Source organism: Galeopterus variegatus, unplaced genomic scaffold (genome assembly GCF_000696425.1).
Source record: "Galeopterus variegatus unplaced genomic scaffold, G_variegatus-3.0.2 Scaffold2746, whole genome shotgun sequence".
In the NCBI taxonomy this organism is placed as follows: Eukaryota; Metazoa; Chordata; class Mammalia; order Dermoptera; family Cynocephalidae; genus Galeopterus; species Galeopterus variegatus.
The window spans coordinates 201,304-207,701 of record NW_007728857.1 but is presented as its reverse complement, the minus strand read 5'-3'; the positions used below and the strand labels follow the sequence as shown (position 1 = coordinate 207,701).

At 41.3% G+C, this 6,398-nt stretch overlaps 1 pseudogene; it reads right to left on the bottom strand.

Annotated features, from left to right (window-relative positions):
• Positions 1–290: 290 nt before the first annotated feature.
• On the bottom strand, positions 291–1,744 carry LOC103598811 (annotated as a pseudogene).
• Between the last annotated feature and the right edge of the window lie 4,654 nt (positions 1,745–6,398).

Here is a 6,398-nt window from a genome sequence, read left to right as displayed (position 1 = left end):
GGGGGGGGGGGGGGGGGGCAGGCATGTGCAGTTAATGTGTTTACATCGCACAGCTTCAGTCAGGCTTGGCATGGTTCTGAATCCATTTATTTCATTTCATTTTCCTTGTATCATCCTCTTTACATAGTCATTTGCAGGGACAACGTTTTCAGTGAATGAATCCAGCCTGTCCATGTTTCTCCCCTAGATCATGCTGTTGTCTCACCTCCTTCGTATATGGAATTTCCTCATTTCTAGAAACACATATGAGCTGTAGGTTCCCTGCTCTGCACCACGTGAGGTCTCTGCCTTCACGGCTCATCCTCATCACTGAGCCTGGGATCTGCACCTGCACAGGGAGAGTTGACAGGAACTGAGCAGGGCTCTAGACCTGTGGAGCAGAGTGTCAAGGGACAGATCAGGTGAGAATTTACATGAGAGAAGAAAGAGGGTGACACTAGGGTGAGTGTCTCTGGGACACGTGGGACACAGCAGAGAGTGGGCAGGACTCAGGACTCTGTCAGCTGGTTCTCATTATCCACATGGATTCTCCCCAGGGAAACTGAGAGGCAAGTCTTAGGTCACAGGTCACAAGGCTACTTTGAGAGACCCAGCCCAAGATTCAGTCCAGCAGGGCTGTGCTGGGTTTTTATCTCTGTGCTTGTTACCCAGTATCTTTCACATGGAAATATAAGAGCTGTGTGTGGCCCTCTCAGGCACCTGCTTCTCCAAACAGGTCACTGAGGAATGGACAGAGATTGGGACAAATCCTGAACAAAAGTGTCAACAGTGTGGATTAGGATCCAGAGGCTAAACTGCCCCATCGAGGATAGAGACGCCATGGGCAGAGGTTTTGTAGGATGATAATAACCACGAGGGTGTAGGTTCACTTTATTTAGGGAAAAATGCTGACTTAGGGACAGCATGCTGCTGGACTGATCTAAAGTTCAGGAAAATAATACTAGATCATAATGATTTGTGTATTAAGAAACATGTCATGAAAAAACATGAGAAAGAAAAGTCCCCAGTGAAAAGGACTTTCTTATCTGCACATGAGGAAAGTTACTTATTCTCTGTTGCCTGTTGTGAGAATGTGAGAAATTAAAGTCACAAAGAACAAAGCAGGACATGGCCCTGAGGGGCATTTGAGAGTCAGCAGAGCAGAGGAAACCTCAGATCCCAAGAGGAACACCCATCCCCTCTCTGCACCTGCCCCATGGGGCACAGGAGCTGGGTGGGCCTTGAGCATCCCCTGCAGCCCAGACCCCTCCTGTATCCTGCAGGGAGGTTGGTGTCTGGGCTCACGTTGATTTCCTTTCACTGTGTCTCTCACACAGTAATACACGTCTGTGTCCTCGTCGGTCACAGAGCTCAGCTGCAGGGAGAACTGGTTCTTGGACGTGTCTCTGGTGATGGAGGTGCGGCTATTGAGTGATGGGTTATAAGCTGTGCTACCAGTATAACTGATGCGTCTCATCCACTCCAGTGCCTTCCCTGAGAGCTGGCAGATCCAGCTCCAACCAAAACCACTGGTTGTGATGGAGTCACCAGAGACTGTTCAGGTAAGGGACAGGGTCTGGGAGTGCTTCACCAGTCCTGAGCCCGACTCCTTCAGCTGCACCTCAGACAGGACACCTGGAGACAAGAAGAATCAGAACCTGTCAGTCACATTCAGTCACAGACTTCCCATAATCCATGTCTGACATATGAGACACTCACCTTGCGAAGCTGTCACCAGGCAAAGGATTAGACACCACAGACTCATCTTCTATTAGATCTCAAGTCTGCCTTCCCCAGAGACCTGAGCTCTGTCTGAGGACAGACCTGTGAGCTTCCACCACCCATGAGTCTGCATTTACCCTTGAGATTGAAGGAAAATTTGCATGTGGGAGAGCTCTGTCCTTATATGTGCTGAGAAACTGAGGTGGGTTCGATTGTATTTTCTGAAATGTTTATGTGTTTTTCTCCTTGAAATTCTGTGACATTTATTTATGGTATGGAAGGGAACTTGGTGAGCTTCAAATATGCCAAAATTTGGCCCCAGGTTTCTGAGCCCAGATCTACCTTCATTCAGCCCCTGTGTTCTGTGCTGACTTGGACCCAGCCTAACTCTCCCACATAAACTCAGGCTCTGGGTCTTGCTTCTGCAGTTCTGATCTCAGCACATCCCCTGCTTTCTTTCCCTGGACCCTCTCCTGTGATGTAGTTCTCATCACACCTGAGAGCTTGTTACTTGTAATATTGTTGTTGCTACATGAGTTCCAGGCCTGCCTTGTGTTTCCCATCCCACCATACAAGACATAGCACATCAGAATCACAGAGACTCTGCAGAAAATGGTGCCCTGATCATTACTGTGGACACTGATCCTCAATGTTTGGGAAAGAGCAAAATCTCAAATGCCTCCATTCCATGTTCATTCCTGTTTATCCAAAACTAAATTCATTTCTCACCCACATTTTATGGATTTGAATCCTTCCTTTAATCGAACCATCTCATCAGATATCAAAAATAATATCAATTAAAATGGTTAACATGAAAGCAGTAATAACATCTCCATTACTAAACTTTTAAAAACACATTTTCCCTGATGTGCACCTGTCTGTGGGCATGAGAGCCAGTCCATGTCTGTGGGCATCACTCTCTGGATGACTGCCCACCACAGAGAAAGAGGCCAGGGACAGGGATGGATGCTGTGATTTGTCTGCCCCTGTCAGCTCCATGTCAGTTCCAAGGACAGCTCCATGTCAAGGAGGGACAGCCCTTCAAGTGTCCTGAATGAATGACAAGACAGGAGCTGCTGATGGGCAATTTGGGGATGATTCTTCAGGCCCTGTTAACTCCAACATTGTGTTGGAGTTTTATCAAAATATTAAAAGTCCTTTTAAAAGGTGATGAAAAACAAATACCCTGAAATGACAAAGCAAGTATTAAAACCAGAATAAGATATGATACAGATTTTGGATTTAATAGAGAGGAGATTTAAAGTAACTCTGTGTATGTGCATCTATGTTTCAGTTTTCTTTCAAACATTCAGCTGACTCTACAGAGTCCTAGATGCCCACCTCTGTTTGCCCAGGAGAACCTATCAGGATGCTCTGCCTTATGGAGAAACAGCCCAGCATCTCAGTGGAATAAGGTACAAGAACAAAGATCTATATCTTACTCGTTTCAATTCTAACATGCTCAGAAGGGAAGTTGTGGTGCAAAGAGGTGTCTGATTCATAAAGTCACTCAAGAACCCAGACTCCCACTGATTTCAGAACCTGAATCTACAACTTGTAGACAGATCTTTAACAGAAAACAGAAGGTGAGGGAATGGTGAATTTCAGGTGGAATGTTTTTTAACTGCTATAAAGACACTCAACATGAGGTCTTCTCCCTAGTAACACAATTCAAGTGCATGACACAGGATTGTTAACCACGAATGCAGTGTTGTAGGGCAGAACTTCAGACCTTGTTCATCCTGCATAACTGGAAGTTTCCTCCTGTAGAACGTTAAGTTAATTAGCCAGGCTGTGAGGGTGTATGTTATAACTGGTACACTTCCTTTGCCATAATTTGTCATATGGCCCTGACTTATTTCAAAAGATAAAAAGTGTGTGTTATCTGCTATTTCAGGATAAAGAACAACTGGTGTTTGTGTGGACTGGAGCCTGACACACTGAGCCTGTGTCTCTGTCTCTGTCTCTGTCTCTGTGTTTCTGTTTCTCTCCAAACACACACACACACACAGTCACTCACACTCACACACACACACTCTCACACACACACACACACTCCCCATTGGTCTATTGAAAATCTACCCAGAACTTTCCATTTGATTGATGCTGAACAACTCCTTGGAGAGTTAGTGAATCACGCCCTGTTTCTTTGTATCATAATTGCCATGCAGGCCTCATGCACATGCTGGTTTCCAACTTGGAATGAATGTTGTGTTTTTTGGATAGATCTACTCTAAAAAAATATTTTAAGACAATTATAGTATTGGAAATATATTAAGTAAGATCCTCACATCACTGAAAAGAGAAAACATATTCATGAAAAAAAATGTTCTCAGATGGAATGTCAGAAAAGTGGGAAAAGAACTAGCCAAGAAAATTTTAGTGCCCTTTAAATAAATTAAAGAATATTAAAAACAATTATTATGTCATTAACACTAATAATTAATATGACTGGTACTTTTCATGAATCCATAAGCAAAAAAAAAAAAATAATAATAATAATGATAATAATAAATCACCAAACATCTATGTCATTTGAAACCAGCAGAAATTTGAACTGAGGAGAAAATCTATAAATCTATATATAGAGAGAGAGTCATCGATATAGAAGAAATAGAGAGAAAAAGAAAACTATCAAGATGAAAAAAGAGGAGAGATTTAAGAATAGACCTGTCAGGCAGAGAAGAAAGGAGGAGTATGGATCCAGAATAACCTTAGAGATCACACAGTAACCCACCACACCACCTCAAAATGTGCCTGTAATTGGGTGAAGATTAAATAGACTGAAAGGTGAAAGAAAAGGCAAAATGGGAGCTTTCATTACAAAAAATTGCATGCTTTTAGCCGTATGTGCTGTGCAATGGTTTAAGTACGTGAATACAAGATGGTTGGGAGTGCAGGGCCAGAAATCACCAATCAAAATACCTGCCAGAGCAATGCTGATTGTAAAAATTAGATGTTACGACAAAGGCTTTATTGAAGTTCAATTATGTCTGAATATAACGCTATAAAATACACATTCTTGATACTTGGTAATAAACCAATCACCATGTCATACTTTGTTCACGGTCTTCCTATCAGACTTTCTAACACAGGATAATGCAGTTCAACTTCAAATGTAACAGGGTCTTGAGGAAATTAGTAAATGTTAACTAAAATATTCTGAATCACTTTAAATTTCCCCTTTAAATACAAAAGTGAGTGTGACACTGGTTGATTTACTATTTGCATAATACATTGTCAGCCCTTTGAGGTTCACATCTGATCTGTGTGATAATTTTTGAGACTGTGACTGTATGTAAAGGAAAGCCACAGGTAATTGTTTTTAAATGTTTCCACTAATAATCATGCTCAGTTGAAAGATAGAAACACAATCTGCTGTTATGTGTCCAGGTTACAAATTAGAAAACTCAGCTCATTTGCTAATGTGATTTAGTAATTATCCCCTAAAAGTGTTTTCAGAGGAACATGTCTATCTCCATCCTGCTTCCGGTCTGTTCCCAAACTTTAGGGCTCTGATATTTGTCTGTATATGTGTCCTCTGGTTATTCAGTCACAAGAGTTGATGGTTCTGACCACACTACTCAGCCCATTCCCTGAGTGTTGTCTGACCCCAGCCTCCCATGGGCTTGTCCACCTCAGTGCTCTGCAGCTGGTGGCACTGTCTGCATGTCCTCTGACATAAGGTGTGTGAGTTGTTAGAGGTGTCCGGGGGTCAGCAGCTGCTGTGTAATCACCGATAATCTGTGCTTTCAAGAGAACTGCTTGAATTCCATAGTTTGTCTTTCTGCTGTGTTGATAGTTTCTTTTGATGTGTAGAAGATTTTGTAAATGATATAATCCAATTTGTATGGTATTTATTTTGTTGATTGTTCTTTTCAGATCTTATTCACTAAGTCTTTGCCTAGACATCTAACAAGGGATTAATATACAGAATACATAACTTTCTCAAACACCTACAGAGTAAAAAAAAAAAAAAAAGAAAGAAAAGAAACAAATAATCAAATTGAAATATGTGCAATGGAGATGAAAAGATATTTTTCAAAGGAAAATATGCAAATTGCAAACATATAAATGAAAAAATGTTCAGCATCAGTAATCATAAGGAAAATGCAAATGAAAACCACACTGAGATATCATCTCATCTCACATAGACTGGCCATTATTTAAAAGACCGTGAATAACAAATGTTGGCGAGGATGTGGAGAAATCAGAAAACTCGTACAGTGTTGGTAGGACTGTAAATTAGTAAAGCCAATATAGAGGTTTCTCAATCGACTAAGGATAGAAGTATCATATGATCCAGCAATGCTACTACTGGATTTATATCGAAAGGTATGGAAATCTTCATGTCAAATGTTCACCTGCACTCCCATGTTAATCACAGCTCTATTTCCAATAGTCAAAATATGGAGTCAACTTAAATGTCCATCGAAACACTACTGCATAAGGAAAATGTGGTGTGTGTGTGTATATATATATATATATATATACACACACACACACACACACACAATGGAATACTACTCAGTCATAAAAAAAATGAAATTCTGCCATTTGAAGCAACATGGATGAGTCTGGAGAAAATTATATTAAGTGAATCAGTCAACAAGGAAAGAGAAATACTGCATATTCTCACTCATAACTTTGTGGAAAGAAAGAGAGAGAGAGAGAGAGAGAGAGAGAGAGAGAGAGAG